The following is a 27,874-nucleotide window of genomic DNA, read 5'->3' on the forward strand; positions in this document are numbered from 1 at the left end:
TGTGGCATACTGGGCCTGACCTCAGATTGTTGCACTCCCACTTGTTTTATTCACAAGTGCTCTACCACTTGAGCCACACCTCCATTTCCTGCCTTTTGTTGGCAAATTGGAGATAAGAGTCTCCTGGATTTTGTCTCCCCAGGCTGACTTTGAACTACAATCCTCACATCACAAGCTCCTCAGTAGGTAGGAATACAGACATGAGTCACCAGTGCCGGGCCCACGAGTTTGGTTTTCTTTTCTTTTTAATGAAAATGAAGTCTGTTGAAAATCATAGCGAAGTTCTCAGAGTTTTGGTTGATCAGCCACCACATTGGCAGAAACAGACTCTATAAGATGTTTCTCAAGGTTTGAAGTAAATGGAGAGGCATTTATTTTTTAACATTTGATATTTCAGTTTATTTTTCAGTTTGAATGAGGGGAGCTGAACAGGTAGCGAAGGGGAGACACTACATCCATAAACTATGTCCCGTCATAAGCCACAGTGAAATAATCAGCCTTTACCAAATAAAGCAGGCTTTATTTATGGTTTCAAAAGCCCCTTGTTATTTCCTTGTATCTAAATGCCAAACATTTTATAGGCCTTCCCCATTTAACAAACCAGAAGCAGCATCTGAGAAATGCTATAAAGTCAACTACCGACTGCCTGTCCTTCCTGAGCTTCGGAGTTTCTTCATGCCATGTTAAATTTTTTATGGTATTGGGTGATAACTTTAAAAGCTTTGCATGAAATCAAATTTGTTTTTGTCATCCTGATTTGCTTCTTTTAAGAGGAAATGCAATGCATTTATTTTTCAATGCAAATGGAAAACAAGTAAGGGCCTGGGTAGGCTCCAGCTTGTAACTTCAGCCCCAGCCTGTGATCCTGGCTAAGTCTGGGAGGGACCACAGATAGGAACGTCCCCAGTGCCCTGTACATCTTAAAGTGACACTTCGATGTTTGGACTGGAGGCTGGAAGGAGACCGATATTAAACAAGGTTCACCAACAACCACTCTATTCCTACTGCTCTAGGTTTCCAGGCAAGTTTTGGATCCAGCGGAGGGTCAGTATCTTATCAACAGGCCCGTGTGGGAACCCTATCTTGCTTACACAGCCAGGATCTGCCACCAAGCATTTTTAGTTATTGGGAGTCTATCTTTATTTCTTGTACCTGGATATCAATTGCCTTTATGATGGGGAAAGAGACTACAGTCTCACTTGCTAAGGGGCTGAGGACGTGGGAAGAGGGTAGGCATCTGCCCTGGGAGCTGTCTGGGGGGAACAGATCTGTATTTAAAGCAGACAGCTGTGCGTGAAGTCAATGGGATAAGTAGAGTTTAAGTAGGAAAGCTTAGAATCTCATGTCTTTACAGGGTGGGGGTGGGGGATGGATGATGGGGCTGGTGAGCAGACCTGTGGTACACAAACACATCTGTCTTGAAATCTCTCCTCTGAGACACAAAAGCTAACCCGAGGACTAAGTCTAACATCCCCTTTGCTGCAAAGACAGTAGGTGCACCTAGCATCTACTGGGTGCTTTGGAGGGCCACTCCAAGGCACCCCAGGGCTCTGGAGTTGCTTGAGAGCTGTGTGATCTTAGACTGGAGGCCTGTCTTCTCTGAGCTTGCTCTCTTCTCTGTCAAGTACAGATAGATGCCTGTGGTGTCTCCCTTATCGAGCTGCTGGTTTCGACGGAGAATTTAGAGCAGCGTGTAGGACACAGGAGGCACTCGGGCTTCACCTCACTTTCCTCTGTCTTCCCTGTCCTGTGAAACCAGAACCTTCTCAGCTTGCCTCAGCCCAGGTTCTCTTGAAAGCAATGCTATGGCCAGGGAAGTCTCTCAGAAGGGACGGGGGAGGGGCTGGTGGAAGGGGTGAGGGAGGGAGAGCCAGCGTAATACACAGACTTTCTTTAGCACAGGCTGTGGAAAAGGAGCTGCTGGACACTCACATCCTTTCTCAGTCAGATGAGGCTGTGGATGGTGGTGACTGCCCTGCCATCCCATTTGTACCTGGGGCCTCCCCCCCACCCCGGACCTTCCCCCCTCCCCCTCCACACACAGATGTGTTAGAGACACCTGGCACACACTGGTAACACTGAGGGCTTGGCGTCAAACCCAAGGAGGGCCCAACACGGCCTCATTTTACACACATGGAAACTAAGTCAATGAAAGCAACCCAGCCACCCAAAAAAAAAACCACTCACAAAACCAGTTTTGTATCCCAGGCTTAGGTGGGCTTAGCGTTCCCCTTTTTCCCTGTTGCTGTTCAATCTACTTTTCAAAGCTTTCTTTTTTGTTGTTATTTTTATTTATTTATTTCTACCCAGCAGGACTAAGATGTAAACTCAGAGCCTGGTGCCCATTCCTCTAGCCCTTTTCAGATAGGCTGCTTTGGAGATGGGAGCTGTTTGTGCCTGGGCATGTTCCTGGACTGCCATCTGCCCATTTAGGCGTTCTGTAGCAGCTGGGATGTCAGGCTCACACCGCCACGCCCAGCTTCTTTCCTTGGACGTGGAGTCTCACAAACTTCTCAGCTGGGCTGGCTTGGAACCACCATCTTCCTGATTTCCTCTTCTCAAATAGCTAGGATTACAGGATTGCACCACCCTGCCTGTCCCTGAGGCTGGATTTTGGTCTTAAAGCATGGCTTACAAGCCCAGTTTTAGTTCATCAAGTGAAAAGTTGTAAAAATGATCGAATAAACCTGTGAGAGTAGAACGGCAAAGAAGAATTCATACTGGGCTGTAATTTAATATAAGAAGGCTTTAGCATGGTGAGTTTCAGCGTTGCAATTTCAGCTGAAGCTTCCTTTTAAAAAATGATGAATAATAGGAGTAGAGGGGGAAAAAAAGCTGGGAGTGGCTTTCCTGTGACTCAGCCTAGAACCTTCTCCAGGGGACCAGCTGCTTCTCCTCCATATGTGTCAGGTTTTCCCAACATCAAGTATCAGTGGTTGAGACCTGAAGGCAATTGTTCACCTTCTGAATCCAATGTCTGGTCTACACCAGCTTCCATAGCATCCATCTTGGCTTGTGTGTGTGTGTGTGTGTGTGTGTGTGTATGGGTGTATATGTTTATATGTGTGTGTAGTGTATGTAGATCCTGGTCAATTATATGTATGTTTCTTCTTTACTATCACTTTTCTATTTGAAATGAATCCAAACCTTTTGGACTTTAGAAACGATTAAAACCTTGCTCCATGGTTCCCTGACAGCCTGAACTCTGCCCATCTTCCATGCTGTTCTTTGGATGTTAATGGATCTAAAAGCTATGACCTAGCACAGTTGGACACACGTAAATAAATGATGAGGTGTGTGTGCAGCAGATTTCCCTTGGCCCTGTCACAGTTTGTCTGTCTTCCTTATCCTCCATGTCTTAAATAACCCTCTGTCAGCACTGTGGGTGTTCCAGTTTCAAATGCCATCTGAAGGTTGATAGTTTCTCTCTCATAGAATTTTCCAGTTCTCAACGTGTTTTTGGTAAAAGAAGGTTATAAAGATATTTTGACAACTAAGAAGGAGGATACTGGGAAATTTGATGTATCTCTGTTTTGGACTAGATAGTTTAGTTTCTTTGAGGCATTTCTTATGTCAAGTTGTTTGAACAGAATGGTCTGGTTAGAGTAGCAGTTTGGAGCAAACAGTCAAATTTCACATAGAGTCTCACGCGGAAGCTAATAATCCAGCCAGCTGAATGAAATCTACTGTGCGTGCAAAGCTACGCAGCAATGTCAGTTTCTCCTTGCAGAGGGCTACCGTTCAGGCTCTTGCTCAGACTGGAGAGTATATAAAATCCTAGCGACTAGAAGTTCAGAGGGAGAGAAGGGAGGGACCCGGTAACATGCAACTGAGAAGAATCAGTCTCTTCTTTGCAAGGCATCTTCTTTTGAGTTAGTTGGAAGACAATTAGCTTGCTGGCATTGCAGTCATGAATGTGGCTTTTGGGTTCACATAACACACAGAACAATTTGCTTCAGAATCTGCAAGTGTTCTTTTGAGGGTCATCAATTGAAATTGAACATATATGGGGAACATAATTTCAGCTTAGTTGGAGAGACTTGTAAAAATAGAGGGATTGTTCATTGCACTGGAAAGGGAAAGGAAACTCATGATGCTTTTATTTTATTTTCCAGTACTGGGATTGGAACTCAGGTCCTTGAGCTTGCTAGGTTGATGATCTGCCAATAATACAGGTATTCAGATAAGTTGAAGGGATGGGTGGAGTTGGGGTAGATGGCAGGGGGAGGGAGAATGATGGAAGGGGTGACATGAGTCCAAATGCATTGTACTCATAAGTGGACATGTTAAATTGAAATGCTTTTGCACAAATGCTTAAAGACAATGAAAGGAGGAATTTTTCATGTGTCTTTGGCCTGACATTGAAATTTTCACTAGAATTCATTATCCAAAGTAAATCAGAAAGTAACAGAAAATGGATACAAAGTGTTTTATGGATTCTTACAGTCAAGTTTAATGGTGTTAGTCACAAATAGGAAAAATAGAAATCGACATTTGAAGAGTGTTCAAAATATCCTAGCATTTTATTTTGTTATATTTTATTTGTTATAAATAACATAATTATAAACACTATAAATAATTGAAAGCAACTAGTAGGTAAGTTAAGGAGCAACATTTCCATTAATACTAAGAAAGCTTAAGGGAAAATTTGGGGCTGCAACTGTCATATGTTAACATGTGGGTGGCAGAAAGAAAAGATTAAAAGTTTGTACCTCCAAACGAATTAGACTTATTGTCAAAGTAGAAGGAAATCTTGATGTCCTTAATTAGTGTGTATAGCTAGGAGGCAGGGTAAAGAAAAACAGAGGTGGTTGAAATTAATCTTTGGGTTTGCAAATTAAAAACAATAAGTCATAGACCTCCAACAAGAATAATATGTAAATGCAATGAACAGAAATAGAGAGGTGTTTTACCATAGCTTACCCAAAGTGCACAATAACAAAATCCAGGCCTGTGAATGGAAATGAGGAATAAGATTCTGGAGGTGGCTGTTAAGGTGGTCGTGGGTGATGACCCAGTGTTTACACTCCTGGCAGTGGTTTTTGGTAAAGTCAGATCTCTTCTGGAAGGTACTGATTACATTAGTAGCCAAATCATCTCTGGGTAGAAAAATACCAACAGAAATTTAGATTTGTTAGATGAGGAGATGATCTTATACATTATAATAATTACCCACGAAGTTCTGACTTGAGGTCTTGGAAAAGCCCATTCTTCCCCCCTTTTATTTTGGTTGCAAATTTTTACATTTCATTACATTCAAAAGCCAGAGTTTTACTATGTGGAAGACAGATTGCATTTGACCCATCAGCCCGCTGCTCACCTCCCTCCCCCCCACCACCCTCCCCCAAGTGTCTTCCTTGCCCTGTCAATCACAGGTCACAGCAGCCCCTTGGGAGGCTTCCTGGCAATAATGACATGGCATTCAGGAGCTGTTTCATGTTTTAGGAATCAGGGGAAAGGAGGCAGAGGAAAGGACCACAGAGTAGAACTGTGGAGTTCGGCAATAATACATTAAGGTTGGACCAGCCTGGTTTAACCTTGTTCAGGATGTCCTGTCTTCAAGAGGTCCAGGAATGGAATTCACTGGCTGTTCCTGCTTAGTCCCTGGCTCAGGGCCCAGGAGCAAGTGCAGGCTCATCTTTCTGTACAGAAGACTGGATTTGCATCACAACTGGTGAGCTCACTGGCTTTCTCCTCTCAGGGGCTTCAGTTCTGGTGGGCTGTGATCTCCAACCTGAGCATTGCCTTTCTTCCCATCCAGAACAGCTCAATGACCAACTAATCAACTGGACGGCGGACAATTTTGATATCACAGGGCCCAAAGCTCCGAGTCATCATGAACCTGAGGCTCCTCCCCATCCACAACTGTTTAAAAACACAGACAACATTGCAAAACTGTATTATAGGATAAAGTGTACATTTAGTAACAAGATAAACTTTTGCTGCTGGTCCTAGGGCTTGATCTTGGGTGATGGGCACTGCCTCTTAGCTTTAATGCTTAAGGATAGCACTCTACCACTTCAAGCCACAGCTCTACTTCTGGCCTTTTGGGGTTCACTGGAGGTAGGGGGTCTCATAATCTTTCTTGCCCTGGCTGGCTTTGAAACATGATCCTTAGATCTCAGCCTCCTGATTAGCTATGATTACCGGCATGAGCCACCAGTGCCCAGCAAGGTTAACTTTTTCAGAAACAATTTAATCTTAATGTATTTTTCATTAGAACAAGATAGAATTCTGTTGTTAAATGATTAGTCTAGAAGATCCATCATAACAGTTTTAGTATTTTTTTATGGTGAATAAAAATGAAATATGAAATATTTACAAATAATTTTAACATTTACAAATATTTTTCTCACTGTTAAATAAACCTATTTTTGATTAACTGAACAGAAGATAAAATAAATATGTATTAAATCTTTAGCTTTTTGTTAGATACATGACTTGTTCATAAAAGAGATGAACCTTTTTGGATACTGTTGGTTTTTAGCTTTTTAAGTTTTAGCAAGGGTTGAAGTTAGTATAACAGGTGAAAGGAGAGTGAAGAGAGAGAAATATTTCCTATTCCCCATGTAGAAAATTGGAGTTAAATACTCCTTGATTAAATTAAAAAAATTTGCCTCTAATGTACAAGTTCTAAAATTTCTTTGTATAGTTGAAAAGGCATCTTGCTGTAAGAGCATGAAAAGATTTTAAATATGCATGTTAAGTAATGACTGTTCTATTAAATTGGGCCTCTTTTGGTGGGAGTGTGTGTGAACTCATTGTCTCCTAACACAGGGAAACACTAATTTCCCAAGATTCAGTTCTTCCTCATCTTGGAAATGTGCCTTCCAATGTCAAATAGATGCTATAAAAAGTTCTGATCTGAACCATTCCTCTATTATTTATTTATTTTTAGTCTGATAAAGGGAAAACAGCTGAGAGAAAGAAAAAAGAACTCCCCAAACTCAACGACAAGTAATGAAACAAATGGCATTTACAACTCAACTTTTGCACGGCTCAGGAAGTCTTCCCTTGCTGAAAGGCCTGGAGTGACCAATTTGCATAAGAATGAAGTCTTTTTCTGGCTTTCTTGTATGAGGTTAAAATCACAGTATTTTCTTCAGAGAAACCAGTGTATAGCTTGTAAAATGACCAGAGTTTGTACAACTAGGTCTTTACTTTTATATGAATTGGACTCTTAGAAAAGCTTTAGAATAGTCGAAGAAAGGAGTGACCTCCCAGTGTGTGTGTGTGTGTGTGTGTGTGTGTGCGCGCGCGCGCGTGCGCATGCATGTATGCACATGGCCTTACCCCACAGTATGTGTGCACTTGGGCTTACTTCATAGTAGCTGTGAATTGTATTCCTGACTACATTTCATTGATAGAGTCTATAACAGTTTTAAAAATGCAATAACATTTAGTACAAATCCTTGAGTACAAGGAATCTTCCTTCCTGATTCAAATCACATACATTTTGTCATTGAAAACTAACCTAATATTTATCATTTTTTTCATGTTTAGAAGTGTAGCGTGAATGGCATTAAGCTCATTTATGATGTCCAGTATCCATCATCACTATCTGTATCTGGAATATTTTTGTCATTCTGGATGGAAACAAAGCAGTAACTTGTCCTTCTCTGCCTTGGTCTGTGGTTCTAGCTTACCTCAGATGAAGGAGATCATACAGCTGTTGTCTTGTATCTGGCTTATTTCACTTGGAATAATGGCCCTAGGATCAGTCCATGATGTAGCTTATATTGAAATTCAGTTCCTTCAAATGCCCGAATAATATCCAATTTCATTTGCATTGTAAGAAAAGTAAAAGAGCAGAAAGGCAAACGCAACAGTCCAACCAGTTTTATTCTGGAGGCAAACCTAGGAAGGGCAACTGAGTCTCCTTCAGCCCAGCTGAAGGAGAAAATGGCGGCCCTGCCTTACAACCTCTTTTAGGCAGAAAATATGAAGTCAGGCAGGGCAGTTGGAGGAGAGGTGGACTGGAGGCAGGAGAGAGATCTCATCTCTAATGGAGGGTTTCAAGGTTTCAACAGCACCTGAGTCCAACAGGAGCATCAGCGCCAGACATGGCCTTGGTCTCAGGTTCTCTTTTAAGATCACGCAGTGCATTTTCTCAGGGGGAAGCGAAGAGGGCATAATTCAGTGAGGTGAGCAGGTCAGACAGTTCTGAGATAGAGCTGTCAGGGGAAGGTGAGTGCTTTCTGTTCAAGTTATTTTTCCATCATAGATCGCACATGGTTGTCTATTCATTTGTGGGGGGTGGGTGGGGTGGGTGGGTGTCTGCTTCTTGCCTATGTGACCTGATGGCTTGAGGAACAAATCAGCTTTCACTTCTTTTGGGTGAACTCGTTTCATGGTACTGAACACACAGTTGGTTTGAGTGATCTACGCATCTATCTTAGCTTCCCGCTTTGGTTTGTCAATTTCCTGAGGGGAGACATCACGCTTTATTTGTTTATACATTCCTTGTGAACGCCCTTGAAAGACTGATTTGAAAAAAAAATTATTACCTTTATTATTATCCCTAAGTCATACGGTAGCTCTATGTTTATCTTTTAAAATAACAGACTGTTTTCCACAGTGGCCTAGACCTTTTTATTTTCCTTTTTGTGTGTTAAAATGACCAAATTCCTCAGTGCATTTTTTCCCCAAGAGTGCAATCATTTTATTTCCTTAAAATACTTCTTCATCAGGCTAATGATAACGGAAATGATCTGATTGGAGCCGAATCACTTTTTTCTTGGAAATTCATTCAGATTGCTGTCCAGACAGAAATGATTTTAATCAGATTGCACCAAGGAGAATATCAGCCATAAAATAGAATCGTCTGTTTGTCACTGCATTGTCTGGGCGATCTCCCTTCCTGGGGATCCTAGCCCTTCTTATCCCACTTTGCTTCACTGGCAAGTTACTGATATGATTCTCCCTTTTCTACAAAAGCCAACTCAACCCCTGAGCAGAGGAACTATGGCCAGGCCACAGTCAGATCCTCTGGGTCTGCTCTCTTGTCTTGTGTTTTTAGCTCTCACCTTACAAGCGCTAAAAGCTGAGAGTACACTGGGGTTCTTGTTCACACTTCTCCACCTTTGGTCTTATGATTTGTACCTGGAGAAGCACACCTCATCTGTACTTACTTGTCTGCTGCTATCTCCTCCATGGAAACTTTTGTTTTCCAATTTCCTTCTGGACACACTGGTCTTTGTACCTCAGTGTGCAGGGCTGAAGGGCTTTCTGGATGTGTTCCTAGGCCATTGCTAGGGGAAATAGATAGATGAATGGATGGATAAATGGATGGATGGATAAATTGATAGATGTGTGGATGGATGGTTGGAGAGGTCTGGCAGGGAGTCAGAGTGAGAGAGAGAAAGTGAGAGAGAGGGAGGTCTCCTTTGATTCAGGTTAGCTTTTCTTCTTTTTTTTCTTTTCTTTTTCTTTTTCTTTCTTTTTTTTTTTTACAGGACTCTGGGGGATCCTTCTCTCCACTCTCTCCTCATTTTCTCTCCAACCTTAGGGTGACTCTGGGGACACCAGATCCAGGTCTATTTAGCCTTGGACAAGGCCATCCTTGGGCAAGGTCTCCTCCCTCCAGATCAGTCTGTCGAGGTGAGGGGGGGGGGGAGAAACAGGGAGAGGGAGGTGTTTCTTGCTGTAGCTCTGGTAGTTACCCACTCCTTTCCCTTCATTCCCATACTGGGTCATACTCATTTTATGGCACTGAACACACAGTTGATTTTAGTGATCTACACATGTATTTTAGCTCCCCTATTTGGTCTGCCAATTTCCTAAGGGAGGGCGGATATTGAAAGACTGATTTTCATTTTTTAAAATTATCTTTAAGCAGTTTCATGAAAGAATTGCCAGTCCCTAAAGCAGTTTATGAACACAGAACCTCTTGATGGATGTCGTCCCTTCTACATTCTCACCCACTCCTCTGACCCCTCCCTTTCCTTCCCTAATTTTTGGTTATGTATTGAATGTTTTGCAATTTAACAAAGCAGTGTGTGTGTGTGTGTGTGTGTGTGTGTGTAGAATGCATCTTGTGCTATGATTGTCTTTGATGACTTATAAAAACTGCATTAACATGAATACCTTTGGTTTTAGGTGAAGGATTTGGACCGTCATTCACTCTCCATCTCTTGTGGCCGCAGGGTGCGTTGGAAGGTTTACTCTGAAAGGTCATCTAATTTCAAAAGAAAGAAAAACATGGAAACTTATTAAAAGCAAATGAAAATCATATTAAAATCACATTATTGAAATAGCTGCAATGAACTTAATTAAATTGAGAATTTGAAAATTAATAGCTGCTTCTGTACGAAATCATTAATTTTGAAGGAGGTTGAGATTGTGTTGTTTTTAGGCATAACAACTTCATAATTAAAGCTGGGGCAGCTTATTTTTTATGCAATACACAGGGTGGACATACATTTTTAGATGGGGCTTTATGAAGCAACACGTCACGAAAACAAATCAAACTGGGAATTCGAGGTTGCTTGCTTTCTCTTCCCTGCATCATTCCCGTTCCCATACAAACCTGTAGTGACAGCCCTCTGGACATCCGACTAGTCACCTTTCCCGGGGCTGCTCGGTGGGTCTACTCACCGTCTCTCTCCCATGTACTCTTTTCCCCTTCAAAATTCATTGGTGGCAAGTTTCATGCCTTTGCCCTTTGCTAAGGCATCATGTCCAATGACAGTAGTTTATTTGGCTCACAGTTCTGGAGGCTGAAGCCTGCCTGAGATCTAGAAAGCACCTCATGGGGGCTGGGAAGGTGGCTCAGTGGTAGAGTGCTTGCCTTGCAGCCTGAGGCCCTGGGTTTGATTCCTCAGCACCACATAAGCAAAAAGAAAAAAGCCAGAGTGGTGCTGTAGCTCAAGTGGTAGAGTGCTAGCCTTGAGCTGAAGAGCTGAGGGACAGCACCCAGGCCCACAGTTCAGGCCCCACGACCGGACCCCCCCCCCAAAAAAAGAAAGAAAGCACCTCATGGGACATGATAATGTGGAGGAAGATGGGAAGGATGGGTCCATGTGTCTAAAAGAGCCAGTCTAGGAGGGGCCTTGCTTTACAACATGGCGCCCGTGCCGGCATGGTGGAGTCCAGTCTTACGAACTGGAAAGTGAGAGCTGGCTCCCACAAAAATCCAGCCATTCCTGATGGAGCCATTCCTGATGGTGGCATGAATCCCTTCATGAGGACAGAGCCTCTGTGGCACAAATATCCCTCAACCTGTGGCACTGGAGATCTAATGCCAGCATGGGTTTCAGAAGGGAGAAACCACATCCAAGTCATAAGGCTCATTGTCTATATGATGACTCATGGGCTGTGCCCCTGTGGGAAGGAAGTTCATGCCTTGTCATGATCTGGATATGGTGTGGCCCCCACAAATGCTCATGTGTGGAAGACTTGGTTCCTGCTTAGAGCCACTGAGAGGTGAATGGCTCATGAAGGTGCCATTTTCATTGATGGATAGATGGATTCATTGCCTACTAGAGTATTAGGAGGTAAGGCCACGAGGAGGAAGTGGGTGAACTGTGATCATGGTTTTGAAGGGTATATCTTGTTCCAAGACCCTTCTTCTCTCTTGCGCTCTCTGCTTCCTGGTTACCATGAGTTAAGCAGCTCCCTTCAATCACCCACTTTCTGCCATGAGATCCTGCTTCATCTTATGTCCAAAGCAACAGCGCCAAGACACCCTGGGCTGAAACCTCCAAAGCCCTGACACAAAATAAGTCTTTCCCCTTTAAGAGGTTTCCCTCAGGTATCTCGAAAAAAAAAACCCAACACATATATTTTATCTCTATCACTGTGAACATTAAAGGGCATGGCGTAGATTCTTAGTAATTATTTGCATAATGAATGAGGATGGTATGTTTTCAGAAGTAATAAAATCAGCAAATTTGATGGACCTGTTGTGAACTTAGCATATCTTTGTGAATATATGACTTTCTTTATATTGGCCAAAGTCCAGGATGAGAGCCATGAGAACATGAGACAGTTTTTTTTTCTACATCCTGGATGAAGCGGTATTTCACAGTCCTACAGGGTGCTATTAAATTCATACATGCAGTTCTGAGTTAACTTGGGACTTAAATGTGAAATCTCATCCATGTCCTAAAAAGTTATCTTTGATTTGATCATGAACCCCTTGGTGGTGACAAATTTGATCACAAACCTGAGAGCAGATGTACAGCTAACTTCTAATAGAATACACAAGGCACCCTGCGTGCTTGGAAGATCAAAGACAGCAGTGATTTCAAGAATACAACAGGTGACCAGTGCATTGGTAGGACAATTGTGTTCAGAATAAAACATTGTAGAATTTTTCACATGTTTCTAATTATGAAGATCAAAGTGGTGCCCTAGTTTCAGTGCCCATGCTGGTCAAATAGAATATTACAGGCAAACATCTACTTTTTCTATAAGGATTTTTTTTTCTGTTTTAATGATCATGATAATTAATGTTGCTTTCTAAGTGCCCCACCACATCTGCTACAGAACCAAAACCTGGGGGTGTAGGACAACTCATCTCAGTTCTTCCTGGTTTTGTTTTTGTTTTGTTTTGTTGTTTTTTTTTGAGTCAGCAGAGTTAAGGTTGGAAACATGGCTGAGACTGAACAATTAAACAGCCTAATTGTAGCTCTGAGTTACACATTCTAGAAAACGCTGTTGTTTTAATTTCTTAGCATCTTTTGGATTCATTGTTGTATTATGATTTCAAAGTTCTGAAATAATAATTAGAATTTTCTAGTGTTAGGTAATTTTCACAAATGATTCACATGTACACTCGTAAATTTTGTTGAAGAACACTCATCTTGGAAAGTACTACCAACTATCCATCACCCCAGGAATTTTTCTGATTTGAGGATAGAAAACTTTTCTGGATTTATACAAAAAAATGTAGTTAATTTGATTTAAATAGAACATATCCAATAAAGTAAGACATCTTACTAATGGTATAATTAATGTAACAATCAATTTGAGTTATTCCTTCTGTAAGTGATGTAAAGAATCTGTTTGGTGCCTCAGGAATGAACTGAAGTTAAATCATAACTTCAATTACAAAAATAGATCTGTGAGTTTAGGAGAGAGACTTAAATATTTTAGGGTTTTGGATTCCTTAAAAATGTGGCATATATTTTTTTCCTCTTGTTTTCTCACATGTCAGGACAAATCCTATTCTCTGATTTCAACAGAGAGCCCAGGAATTATTTTCAGATCCTTTCTGACTCTAAAATTTACAATGTAAAAAAATATATAAAATTATGTCTAAAAAATTGAGCAAGTTGAACTCCATCCGTGTTGGGAAGAGAGCAGTGATTTGGATTCCGGGTGCATTGCTTTCTGACCTCTTTGCGGTCCGTGGCCGTAGCTTGCCTCTGAGTCTGAATGTCTTTGGCTGGGTTGAGTCAATGAAATATTTATGCATCACAGGGTCCTGGACAGGCTTCCTATGGGAGTGCGTACAGTAATGCAGCTTTTACACAGTGTGGTCTTTGATGTGCTCAGCGCGTTTTGCAGATATGATGATCTTCAGTGCACCACCCATGAAGCGGGGTGGTGGGGGCGAAGCGGGGTCTTGTTTACAAATGAGAGAAAGGTAGCAGAGCAGACCTGTGCTGAGACTCACCCAGGGGCCACGGCTGAGCCGGAAGCCCTGTCTGTTCAAAGGTACAGGAAAGGGATCAGTTTACACTGTCTGCAGGGAGTTTTAGCCTCCAAACTTCTGACTTCCCAGGACACCCGGTGCCTTATGCTTCATGACCTCCCAGGCCCTTTCCAGTTCTAGAATTCCACCACTCTGCTCAGAACTGCAGCTTGTAGGCAGGCAAGAGAGAGCAGGCCCTGGCAGGAGGCAACCTCAGCTTTGAGTCCTGGCTTTGCTGCCCATGAGAGAGAGAGAGAGAGAGAGGGAGACAGAGAGAGGGAGACAGAGAGAGAGAGGGGGGGGGCTTGGGACAAATCAGTAGATTAATCTGACCTAATCTGTTCCTATTTGCAGAATCTGCAACATATTAGAGCCTCAATAAACAGGAGGAGGAGGAAAGTTTGCTGTTCAAGAACCCCCCTTTTGTGGTTTCTTTCCTTCACTCCACCCCCTAAAGTGTCATCTCCCAATAGAATCACCATCTGGGGACCGTACCTTCCACACAGGAGTCTTTGGGGGACATTGCAGATCCAAACCATAGCTGAGCCAGGTTGGAGGAAGTTCAGGCTCCTTTGCGTAGGGTGGTCAAAATAGGGAGAGGATTTTGTCTAGAATCAGTGGGTTGAGCAGAGGAGGAAACTCTGGGCCAGGCCATTCTGATCAAGGGAAAATTAAGAAGTCATCACATGTCTTTCTTTTTGGGGAAAGTTGTACCGGGGTTTGGACTTGGGTACCTAAGTAGATACTCTACCACCTCACCCACATCCCCTGCTCTCTTGTTCCTTCCTTCCTTCCTTCCTTATTCCTTCCTTCCTGTTGTTTGCTTGTTTTGAGACATATGCCTTCTGCTACAGTCTTCTAAGTGTTCACATACAGACATATGCTACCATCCTCAGTTGTGTTGTTCATTAAGTTCATAATGTTAAGGGATTTCTAGCATTTTTATACCCACTTACTTTTTTTTTCTGGCAGTGCTACAATTTGAATTCAGGACCTTAAGCTGGACAGGCAGGTATACTACGACTTGTACAGTACCAGTGCCCTGACCATCATTTCTTTCTTTTTTTATTTTTTATTTTTTTTTAATTTTTAAAAGTGTTCCCAATAGGCTGATTGCTAACAAAATAGCATATATAATGAAAACCTAGTGGGAAATATTCTTATGGTCATGTCCACAACAAATTAGAAACTGCATTCTATAAGCCTTGGTAATGACCTTTTTTTTTTTATTGTGAAAATACTGTACAGAGGGGTTACAATTACATGAGCAAAATAGTGAGTACATTTCTTATCAAGCATTGTAGCCTCCTCCTTTGTTTCCTTTTCCCATCCCTTCCCATACTCCCCCCTCCCCCACCCAATCCTTCCCCCACCCCCCACTAAAGTTGTAAAGTTCGGTTTCGACATAATGACTTGTACATCTCATTGTTGTAATGGGTCCACCTGTATCCCTATTCAAACGATTTGTTTTTTCCCTTCCCCTCCACAAATTACACCGACATCAAATATAGTGAAAGCAGGGGTTATACTGTGGGGGAGGAACATACAAAGCAACAAAGAAATAATCTTATAAATGTGTTAGAAACAATTGTATGAAAGAAAAAAAAACATTTGAATACATATCTTAGGGTTCATTTCCCTAACATCAACTTATTTGACCTTTTCTGCTTGACTCAGACATATATTAGTTATTGCAAATAAGGGAAACCATGGGACGTATGTTTCTTTGGGCCTGGCTTACTTCACTTAATACAATTTTTTCCAAGTCTTTCCATTGCCTAACAAATGGGTCAATGTCATTCTTTCTGATGGAGGCATAGAATTCCATTGTGGATATATACCACATTTTCTTGATCCATTCCTGACCATCATTTCTTATGATCTAATTGCAATGGGACGAGCTCAGAGCATAGGGTAGAGAATGTAGTATGCTGAAAAATGGACTCTCTCTCTCTCTCTCTCTCTCTCTCTCTCTCTCTCTCTCTCTCTCACACACACACACACACACACACACACACACACACACAAAACCATAGAGTTTTATCTTTTATGCTAATTTCTGTTGCATGACTTCTTCCCCGAGGCACTGTAGCCTTTCAGACTGGGTGAAATAACTGATAGAAGGTCAGCTCCAGCAGTCTTGAGCACCTCCCATGTGGACAATAGCAGAAGGAGGGACCAAGGAGCAATCAGAACTGGCAGGTGGCCACCAAAAGCTCAGCATTCTGGAGTTGTTTGATAGAGAAGCAAATCGAGTTGTTCTGCTCAGCACAAACACAGCACATCATTTATAAATTTGCTGAGGCTCTGAATACGAAATGAGCTCAGTGTAGAATCATGATGGAGAGCCGAATACCCCTCCTCCCCCCCCCCCCCCCCCCCGCCCCACCAGCCTTCATGCCCTGGCCACTCACTGTTGAGTTGAGTGAGTGCCGGATGTGGCTCATCTGGGTTTTGGTATCCCATGGGTGCTTACTGCATCGGCTTCAAGTTGCTGCAGAGAAGTTGAGCAAGTTTCTGTATGGGAAGCAGGTGGTGATGCCGAGCTTTGCTCAGAACTGTGTGTATTCAGTGTGTGCGTGTTGAAGTGCCAACCCCCCATATTTTGGAATGGTCGGTAGTGAGTGGCTAAGATTAGGTATCAGGTCCACTGGGCTGGTGCTGTAGAAGAGGAGTAAGTGACACACAGGGAGGTGTCTGGTCCCCAGGGCTGACACTGAGAAGAGCAGCCAAGTCAGTGTGTGGTGTGCCCAGGGGACAGGACTCCGTGGATGACAGCCCTGCCGGCACCTCAGGCTCCAACTTCCAGTCTGCAGAATCCGAGAATTTTTTTTTTATCCTTGAAGCAATCTGATTCATGGCAGCCCTAGTAAATAAATCAAGACCGTAATACAAAGGAGGGTAATAAAGACAAACTGGTGTTTGGAAAATAAATAGAACGTAAAATTCAGGAACCTAAAGTTACTGCTGATTAAGAAGACTCTGAAGTAAATGTGGAAATGTTATTTTCAACTGTGAGAATAATTAAATTACTATATATATTTTTGTTTTTTGTTTACAAATAGCAGCAGTAAGATTGGGAAGGTGGCTCAGTGGTAGAGTGTTTGCCTAGCATGCATGAAGGCCTGTGTTCGATTCCTCAGAACCACATAAACAGAAAAAGCCAGAAGTGGCGCTGTGGCTCAAGTAGTAGAGCGCTAGCCTTGAGAAAAAGAAGCCCAGGGACAGTGCCCAGGCCTTGAGTTCAAGCTCCAGGACTGGCAAAAAAGACAAAAAATAGCAACAGGAGGAACAAAATGGAGCTCTAGAAAAGGACGCAGTGTGGTGTTAACATCGTTGGTGAATGTCAGAGTTGTGCTCAGGACGTGTGCAAGTCGTTGCACTTGGTCCTAACAACAGTGGGCTCACCAAGGAGAAGTTGTGCTGGTGATAGTTTATGTGTTCCGTTGCAGTCTATGCCTTCAAGGTGTTCCTAAAGGCACACAGTCAAAAACTTCACACCTCAAACCTGCTTGCTTTGCAGTGTGTTTTCATTGCGGGCTTTTTGTTTGTTTTCTCTTTCCTTGCAATGAGCTCCTAGGTTGAAGCTATATTTTTGAAGATGAGATAACTATGTCTGGGAATTTGTGACAAGGAGGAGGATACCTGCATGTCTCTGGGCTCTGGACTCTGGGCAGGGCCTGGGGTGTCCTCAAGTAGCACTTACTTGTGATGAAGATGAGGATTTCTCTGTTTATAGGACTCTTCCCTGTGGGATACCTCCAAAGAAAATGGAAGCCGTGAATACAGATGGCAGAGAGACACAAACACAACCCACGCAGCAAAGAACACAACAGAGGCAATCCATGCGTAAAGTATTGGTATCATAGCACTTCAGATGCTATGATATTTATAAACGAAAAACAAATCACCTGAAGAAGAAATGATACAACTTGGTTGTGTCAACCTTTTAGAGGGTCTTTGAAGCAGAAAGAGAATTCTGTAAATACCAGCAGCTCCAGAGAGTTACGGAGGCACATCACAGATGTAATATGTAAAGTATAAACAAGAAAGAATAACAAAAGCCCTTTGTTTTAGAGAAGTAAAATATTCATTTTTACTAGGGCCAAGGTTTCCTAATATGCAAAGAAATCCCTTGGGTCTCTTGTTAAGATGCCTTTTCTGATTCACAGGTCTGGGTTCTGAGAAGGTCTGATAGATTCTGTGTTTTGTTTTTTTTTAATTAAATAGGAAGGATTTATTTATTTATTTTTTAATACTTTGGCAGTTGTGGGGCCTGAACTCTGGGCCTGAGTGCTGTGTCTCAGCTCTTCAGCTCAAGGCTAGTGCTCTACCACTTGAGCCACAGCGTCATTTCAGGCTTTTTCTGCTTATGTAGTACTGAGGAATCGAACCCAGGGCCTCATGCCTGCAAGGTAAGCACCCTACCACTGAGCCACCTTCCCAGCTCCTAGAATCCTCAATTTTCTAAAAACTATATTTTTATCATTACCAGTAGGGCAAAGATGTTAATATTCAACAAATGAATTTATAAGTACACTGCTTCTTGATTAATGTGGCTCCTTTTGTCATTCTCCCTCCATGATAGGGTTTTTATGGGTAACCCAAGAACCAATAGGGACCGGTACAAAGAAGAAGCAAGAAGAAAGCTTTTTGTTCAAGTAAGGTATTTCAAATGATGAACTAAGAAGTGTGTGACGTCATGAATTCCTGACATGGGAAATGTATAAAAATAGGCAGGCCATCATGGTATCCTATGTGAAAGGATCGAGACAGTGGAAGGTGAGGCAGGCAGAGAAGATAATATTTTGAGACTTACCATGTCATACAGTACTTTAAATTTCAGCAAGTTGCTTCTTAAAGACTGCTTCTTTGGAAAAAGAACATAACACTAATAATGTCCACTTTCCAAGGTTCCTATTAGAATTGTCACTATTTTTGTTGTTGTTGTAGCTGGTGGTGGAAATAGTGCTTGAATTTAGAGCCTAGACACTGTCCCTGAGCTTTTTCACCCAAAGCTAGTGCTCTATCACTTTAAGCCACAGTGCTACAACCAGTTTTCTGGTGATTAATTGGAGATAAGGGTCTCATGGATAGCCCAGACTGGCTTCAAACTATGATCCTCAAATCTCAACTTCCTGAGTAGCTAGGATTACAGGTGTGAACCACCAGTGCCCAGTTAAGTGTTAAAGGTGTTATTTATTTGTAATGAAAACCTCATGTAGTTAATTCTCCGTTCTCCTGAGAGCACATAGTGTTGTGCTAGTCAGTTCCCTAATTTGTGGTCTTTGCTGATTTCCAGGATGTAGAAATCTCTGTCATGGCCAGTTTCACAGGAACAATGCTTGAATAGCCTACTTGCAACATTGTTTACGAGTTGGCTCTTGGGAGCCACTGGTGTGAGTCAGCTACAGAACAAGTCCGCCTCCATGGTTCCCTGCCTGATGACCCTCTGTGATACAGAAGCATGGCAGAGACTCAGCAAATTAGTAGCCTCTGTTACTCATGCCAGCTGGAAAAGGAAGATCAAGGAAGGAGGATTGGCCGGGAGAGATGCTCACCTGCAGGCTGACTTATATGGGAGAAAGGCCACGAGGTAATAAAACAAACGTCACCACTGATCTCTTCAGGTGCATAGGTTCATTCTTAGGTACAAAGAGAACTGAGGATATGGCAACTTCGTTGGGAAGTTGGGGCAGGGACCACACAAATAATGGGCAGGTGTGTTAAAACAGATCACTCCTTGAGGGTGTGTGCTCTTGCAAATTTAAAATTTCCTATGTGTTTCTCCAATTAAAGAGCTATATTCAAGAACATAATTATTCAGTAGTTCTTTGTTAAATGAATTTTGAATTTTAAAACTGTGTTCTTCCAAATTAGCCATTAAATAGATGAACATTTCTATTTGAATTTAATTCCATTACCTGACAAGCTTTAGTTCTTCATAATAATGACAAAAGTGTGATTAGATCATTAAGTTCCATGCATCAGAACAATTTGCAAATGATAGGCTCTTCATGCATTTGTATTAAGCTATAACTTAATCTATAACCAGAAATCAAGTACATTTCAATCTTTGCTGAAAGAATGACATTCTCTGGCCAGCTGGATGTCAAATCGTATGAATAGTTTTTCTCTTCCATCTACAAAATTAGATTGATATGGGTGATAAGTGCATTGGGCAGGTTAATTGTTTAGCACAGCAAAAAAATAAGCTGGAAATGAAAAACACCACTCATCTCAGTCAACATGTTAATGTCAATTTTTCCTCAGTCTTTAATTAGTCACTCTAGTTTTATACAAAATATACAGACACAATTATCAAGTCCCTTTGGTTAAATTTATTCACAAGTTGCTTAAGAGCAATTGTTTTGCCTAATTTCTAATCAGACAAATGATAGGATAACTGTGAATCATATTTCAACTTTCTCCATTTTGATGCTATTTATTAATCTTAACTTTCTGAAGGTAACAGCTAAAATTAAATAGCTGAAGGAAATTTACTATACAGTTGTAAGACTGAGGCCTTGGATACTCATTGCCTTTTGAAGAAAAAAAATATACATAAGTTAGGTTGAGTTGCTTCTCTGAAGTTCTATGGGCTGGTAAAAGAAAATATTTACAAACAGAAACAGGACCAAATTAAATGGGCTCTAGATTGTATTCTCAAAATTGTATTTTCAAAAATTTTCCAAGGCAGATTTTTTTAAAAAATGTATTTTTAGAAGCATACATGGCTAGTATAAGCTAGTTTCACTGTAATAATTCCATTAGTGTGCAAGCATGCACACACATGCATGTATACACACATATACTTTAATACTCTCCATTCCTTCCAGCACCCTCTTCTTTCTCCTTCCTTCTCTTATGAGTTCCCCATGCACCTACTTAGCCTCCTTTTTACACTATAATTATAATCATTTTAGGTCTAGATTCTCCATAGGAGCAAAAGTATGCAGTAGCTGACCTTCTGAGTTTGGCTTATCTCATTCTACGTGTTGTTTTCAAGTTCTATTCCCAAGAAAATTTGCACAGGGTCTGTTCCATGCTTCTAAGGCTGAAGTCAAAGGTACGAATCCATCTAGGTCCTTCTAACCTGACAAACGGAATGATCAGATGGCTCACAACTGCAATCCCATGTGTAGATAGAAAGGTCATGGTTCAAGGTCAGCTGGGGCAAATCGTACAACTGGAGCCTGGCTCTAGGGTGACAAAAAAAGAGAAGAAAACAAAAGGATTAGTTGAGAAGAAGTACATTTTCTGAGATGAGCTACACAGAGGTGTTTAAGAGCTCAATTGCAAGTACTGGGGAAAATGACACAAAATTCATGAGCAGGTTGCTGCACAAACCTTATGTTACTCAGAATTCTCTGTGTCTGGGCAATGCTGGAACTCAGGCAGGCATGACCAGGGCTGGGTCCTTGTGAAGTCCCCTCTACTCCCCTGCCTTGTCCCCACTTGGCACTGATTGACTAGTGAGGTCCCTGTATTGAGGACCCCATCTTAGATTAAGAAAAAGGATCTTTACAGGTGGACCCATTGCAACAATGAGATGTACAAGATGTCATAGAAAAAATTAACTTTACAACTTTGGCCAGGGGAGTGGGGGTGAGGAGGAGTTGGGGAGGGGAGATGGGAAGAGATGGGAAGGGGAAACAAAGGAGGAGGCAACAATGCTTGATAAGAAATGTACTCATCACCTTGCCCATGTAATTGTAACCCCTCTGTACGATATTTTCACAATTTAAACAAATAAATAAAATAAAAATAAAATAAAATAAAATATAAAAATAAAATAAAATAGCTATGTAAAACTTTTCAAAAGAAAAAAAGATCTTGTCCTCTAGACCGTGCAGTTTGGTTTTGTCCTGTTTTCTGTGGGTTTTCTTAAAGGCAACCGCAGCAGTCTCAGCCCTGTTGGTGAAGGTTTAGAAACAGGCAGATGAAACGTCTGACCCTTCTTCTGGCACAGAGCAGTGACTGATGGTCTCCTGCTGCGGCCACAGTGGCCTTCATGGGGCACCCTAGGCTGTGTTTTGTGGCAGTGTTGTCTGTGGCTTCCAGACGTGAAGCCAGAGAAGCCAGGGAGCTTTTGCCAGTTTGCCATGGGACAGGACTCTAAGAAAAAGTTGTCACTCCCGAGGTCTTTGCACAGGAACAGCACATGGCTGGAAAGGGAAGCCCAGCCAAGGACCCCCTTTGCCTGGCAGGCCTAGCCGTGCTTTTCTCCTACCCAGTAAACTAAAGGCTTTCAAGAAACTCAAACCCCAGACATCTCTTTTCCAGTGCCAATAGTCATCTCGAGCAAGATGGCCTGACCTGAGTCAGACCCAGGCCCAACAGCAAAAGAAAAGTCTGTCATGGTTTTCAGTGACTGTTTGTAGGTGTTTTGCTTATTGCACTAGACAATCAGAACAGCCTGCTCTCAGGGAAGAGGATAGTCCCATGCATCACTATCTCTAGCATCCAACTTTGACCAGGAAACCCCACTCAGCAGCTGATGTTTGATGAAGATGGTTCCCAGAGTGCCTGATCCCAATGTCCCACGCATGCCCAGAGTTCAGCTGGCTTTATTGTACTGGAAGGACTGGCTGGCTGTCCACCTGGTCAACCTGACACAAATTCTTAGGGTTCAATTTAATAAACTGGTTCCTTGGTTTCCCACAAGTAAGATGGCTTGGGAAGGGGTTTGGGGCAATGAGGACAGGGGGAAGTTTCTGGAACTGGAGGTCACCATTTGACCACTGTTTGGTGTCAAAGGAGACATACCATTAAAGGTGATGGGTGACCCAATGCGAGCACAAATGCACCTGTGCTACTTGGTGCTTGAAATCTTCTCCTTAGTGTGAAAAAAAAGATTATTTTCTGTCTTGTTTTCTCTTCTTTTTTTTTTCCTGTCGGTGGGGAGGCTTGAATTCTGGACCTGGGCTCTGTCGCTCAGCAATTCAGCTCAAGGCTAGTGATCTACCACTTGAGCCACACACAGCGCCACGTCCAGTTTTCTGGTGGTTTGTTGGAGATAAGAGTCTCACGGGATTTTCCTGCCCGGGCTGGCTTTGACTGTGATCTTCAGATCTCAGCCTCCTGAGTAGCTAGGATGACAGACGTGAGCCACCAGTGCCTGGCTCTTGTTTTCTATTTTTAAAAATAAGACTCAGAAGCTCTTTGCCACAAATGTGTAGGACATGGCTCTCTTAATTCCCGTTGCTCTTCTGTTTATGTGCTTTAATGACACAGATGCGTGGAGGGAAGTGAGTCTAACTTTAGCTTTGAGTGTAAAAGCTTTCCCACCATGATTTTGGATAGACACTGCATGGTGCTTTGGTGGCTGGGGTAGTGGCCCAAATCTATCCTCGGTCTCATTTCCAACCCTCCAGAAGCATCTTGGCAGCTGCTAGATTGCATCTCTGTGAGTACTGGTAATCCTCAGTGGCTCACAGGCTGTGTCCATAGAGAGTCCTGGGGTCAGTCTTGTCTGAGATGTAATTGAGGCCTGGCAAACAGGACTGCAATTCCACGGCACGTCAGTGCTGCCTCTGCTCCCATACCCTCACGCACTGTGGCAGCAGGTAGAGTTGCTTGTGTGGTATGTCTCCCTGGCCTGGCTCCCATGACAGGGAGCCTGATACTTACATGCTTCCTGCTGCCAGGGTGCTTTAAATTCTGATGCTGGGCGGGGAGAAGAAGTTGGAAGGTGATATTTTCAAAACCACTGAATGAGCTCCTCTCCTGTTGTCACCATGGGAATGGAATGCCTGAGCCCACATTTCCTGAAACCTCCTGGGGGCAGATGGCACCTGGGAGAAGTTCCCCCAGGACCCTGGCTCTGGAGGTTGGAAATTGAGTTTATTTAGAGATGTAGTAGACTTGTACGTCAAGCTCTTCTCTTTAGAAGCGACGCTATTCCTAACCCAAATCCGTTCATCCTCACTTCTGCCATTTTTACCACTAGCCTGGGAGACCTGGGATGATCTAGAATGTTCTGCTAGTCAGGAAATCCGGGGCACGTTATCTAAAGATAAGAAGGAAAGTGTGATGATAGAAGAGAGGTGGAAATAAAGGAAGGCTCTTTGTTTCACAGCAGGAGAGAAAGCAGAAGGAGAGAGCCAAGCTTCATGACTGGATGGGGCTCCAGATTTGTTTGGCCCGGAGTGAACTGTCATAAAACATCAAACCCCACAGGGAGTGAACTGTCATAAAACATCAAACCCTGCAGTAACACTCTGCCACCCCTGGACTGAGAGACCCCCCCCCCACAAACTTCCCATACCCTAGATGTTTGTTTTTATAATTCTAAATGTTAATGTCTCCTAATGGTGATTCTTAAAGGCTTTCGGCAATGACCAACTCTAAAATAAGTATTCTATTTAAATGGAAAGTACTAGGAACATTTCACTGTGTCATCACCGTGTTATGTAGTTCAGGGGATTTTCCCAAAATAAATGAGTTCAGCTTCCTTCTCTTCTCTGTAACCTCTTCTCTGTGTTGGCATGATGTCTACCTTGTGTAGCCCGGGAGGGGGAGGCTTTTAGAAAACAAAGCTCACATCAGAGAATGGAGAGCAGTATCAGCTTTGTAACCACCACAGTGACCACAGCAGGAAATAGAAATAAGCCAAGGAAAATGAGGTTTCCATCACTTAAGCTGAGGACAGGCTGAGGAGCCATGGTGTAAAGGGGCTTTCGGAGGGTTTGCGGGGAGCCAGAGACTGCCTGTCGTGGGAGGCTTTTCGAGTCTCTGGGCTGAGGTAGGAAGGGAAATACTCAGTGGGCAGGAAGTTCACCTGGAACAGGTGTCATGACTAAGAGAGGTCAGTGGGATAGAGATCAGCCATTCTGAACTTGACCCAAGATCAGGGGTTCTGAACCAGACAGAAGATGAAGTCTCCTGCTACTGTGGTCTAGGGAGCTACTTTCTGTAAGCAGTTGCTCTTCATCAGATGTCTGAGATCAGACTCAAGGGGACCCCTATTCCTGGTCACCTGTGCCAAAGCCGGACACAGACCCTCCACATCCCCACCCCTGGCTTGGTGGATCATGAGCTGGTCTGCCTGTCTCTCCTTGCACAATCAGAGCAATGCTTGTTAGCAAAACTTGGATTTGGCTCCCTCCTTCCTCACCAGACTCTTGAACTTTGACCCACCCCCAGCCACAGCCAGTGTGTTGGCCGGGTGTGATTTTCTCAGGTGGGTGAGTTCTTAGACGTGGAATTGTTAGCTGAGGAAAACTGACATTAAACATTTTAGGAGCAGTCTCAATTTTTCCTTGCCAGAAATGACCCCATTGTTTTCCCCTCACCAGTATCATGTGATAGAGTTTGTTTTCTCATATTCTTGCCACTATGGGCAGCATTATTAATCTCTTAACTGCTGCCGATTGATAGTTGAAAAATGAAATCTTATTGTTACTTGAATTTAATGGCTTAAGAGTCTGACCAGCTTTTCAAATGATTAATGGCCACCTTTGCTGTGGCTCCATATATCCTCTCTCCACTTAAAATATTATACACCTTTCCCTAGTGACTTACAAAAAAGTTTTCTATCTTATGGAAACTTAAATCTGTTGTCTGTCATATGTCATATGTCATATGTCTTTCTCTCTCTCTTTCTCTCTCTCTCTCTTTCTCTCTCTTTTTCTCTCTCTTTCTCTCTCTCTTTCTCCCTTTCTTTCTCCCTTTCTTTCTCTCTTTTCTTTCTTTCTCTCTCTTTCTCTCTTTCTTTCTCTCTCTCTTTCTCTCTCTCTTTCTCTCTCTCTTTCTCTCTCTTTCTCTCTCTCTTTCTTTCTCTCTTTCTTTCTCTCTTTCTTTCTCTCTTTCTTTCTTTTCTTTCTTTCTGTCAATTTTTCTTCTTCACTTCTCAGTTGCCTGCTTTTTTGGGGGGGGATGTTGATAGTGGGGCTTGAACTTAGGGCCTGTTCACTGTCCCTGAGCTTTTATGCTCAAAACTAGAGCTCTACCAGTGTGAGCTAATTGTGGTTAATTGGAGACAAGAATCTCATGGACTTTCCTGCCCAGGCTGGCTTAGAACTTTGATTCTCAGATCTCAGCCTCCTGAGTAGGTAGGATTACAGGTGTGAGCCACTAGCACCCATCTACTTGACTGATTTTTTTTTTATATGCAGCATTTTTCTATATGTTGTTCCTATACAGTCAATCGCTATCTTTTACTTTGTTGTTTTTGCTTTAAGCTTAGAAAGTTTCACTGGATCAAACTTAAATATCAAGAATTCTCTTCTTTCCCTTTTTAATGTTTTGCCTGTGTATTTTGACCCACCAAGATTTTATTTTCTAAGTGACCATCAATCTCCTCCACATGGCCAATGGCAGACACTATTGCTTGCGCTGGAGTTCAATGCTTTCTTCACTGTGGGATACATCTATGTCTCCATATACAGTGGATTCTAGTCAGGCTTTTTCTAGTCTGGCTTGCTTTCTTGTGTCTCCAATCCTCTACAACATTTAATATCACTTTAATGATTATTTCAAGTTCTGCATTTCAGAATTTTTCTTCATTATCTGAAAATTTACCTTGCCCAATGAACTCTGAAATTGCTTGATCAAATTCTACAAGATTCGTTCTAGAAAAGTGATTACAATCACACTTAACCCCAATAATACTTCATGCAGAATTTACATCTTTACCACAGTAGGTATTTCTATTTATAAACAAGTTGTACTTGGTTTGATGGAATTGGTCATGGTCTTTCTATAGATCATTGAACTTTCTCATCCCTTTAGATTGTAGCTGTTTATAGAAAATATCCAAATGTGGGAGCAGAATTGGAAAGGACTTAGGCAGCATTTGCGTCTATTGGTTTGCAATGTTTTTCAAGGGAAACGCAGTCCCACAGAGATGTAGAGGCATTGAATGTCTTTATATATGGGCGCACTCTATATCTTCTCATGTGTATTTTGTAACATGTGAGTATTCTCTGCATACCATATGAAGTAGGACTGATGGCAGAGACCCTGTCAATCTGTCGACTTCATTCAGAAATGTGAGTTGTCTCTGTCTTTACTCCACCAATCAAGGGAAGCCCAGCCTGGTGACCCTCCAGGGAGAGACAGCCTCACTGTATCAATCACAGATATATTCGATCACTTCCTGAGTGTGAAGGAGAAGTGGAGAGACACTGAATACATAGCAAACTGGCAAAAGGTGGGCATTTTCCCAGCTTCTCAAGACTTCATTGCCCTTGGAATGTGGATCAGTTGCCTTTGAAATCTGTTCAAGTGTTGTGAGTCACAGGAACATAAGACATACGCATATTAAAATGTACGAGTGAATTTCCATTCCAAATTCGATTATAGATTGGATTACCCACTGCCTTTAAATATTTCCACAACTTCACTACATTTCCAGCTCCTTCATTCCCAATTTCCTACCTATAATTCTGTTTCATACACAAACAGATTAAAATATGTGCTCTTTCTTAGAGAGGAAAAAAAAAGTTGGCTTAAAAAATGGTGAGTGGGTAATTTTTCTTGTCAAGCTGCTCCTACATTTTTGTTGGATTACTCTTGTATACTGGAGCCAACCGTTTGCCAGTGTGCACACATTGCAAAATCCACTACAATTAAAAAGGGAATTAATTTGAAAATTCCTCATAAATTAGACATTTTGTTTTGTCCTGCCTCTTTTTAAGAATATGATTTCATCACGATGCATCTCCTCTTGGGAGGTTATTCTTTCCAAGCCAAATATCTTGACATGGGGAGAATAAAGCTCACAGATGACATGACAGATCACGTAAAAAGGTTTCCATACCACAATTCTTATTTCATGCCAGTAGTTCCCTGTGCCAAAATAAGCTCTGATAATGGCAGTAATTTGGATAACTTATCTTGCTTTTTTTTTTGAGGAGAAGAAAGTCACAAAAAATACAATTTACTAAATTGAGAATGACTCAGAATCCACAATACTCAAAAAAAGAGTCAGAAAACCTACAAGTACCATCTTTCTTGTCACTTGGGTATAATTGGCTCCTGAAAGGTTACTTGCTACATATTTAATTCCTGTGGGTCCTCAGTACATTAAGTAATTTAGCCATTGCTAAGGAAAAAAAGAAGCTTAAAAGTCAGGAATGAAGAAATGAATTGTCTTTAAATGTTATATTTTATCAATATCAGATCTTATAGGCAATGGGCCTGGTCTGGTCTTTATGCCTGAATTTTGGTAAACCCCTTCTCTTTGAAGGGGTTTAAAATGAAATAATATGTTTCTTAACTACAATCAGA

The 27,874-nt window shown here is 42.1% G+C and overlaps 1 non-coding gene across 1 annotated transcript; it reads right to left on the reverse strand.

Moving 5' to 3' along the window:
* Positions 1 to 14,732: 14,732 nt before the first annotated feature.
* LOC138814360 (small nucleolar RNA SNORA32) lies at positions 14,733 to 14,857 on the reverse strand. Its single transcript, XR_011367947.1, has one exon. It is a non-coding gene; the product is annotated as a small nucleolar RNA SNORA32 (small nucleolar RNA).
* Positions 14,858 to 27,874: the final 13,017 nt, after the last annotated feature.

Source organism: Dipodomys merriami, unplaced genomic scaffold, assembly GCF_024711535.1.
Source record: "Dipodomys merriami isolate MVZ:Mamm:240054 unplaced genomic scaffold, mDipMer1.0.p SCAF_6, whole genome shotgun sequence".
NCBI lineage: Eukaryota > Metazoa > Chordata > Mammalia > Rodentia > Heteromyidae > Dipodomys > Dipodomys merriami.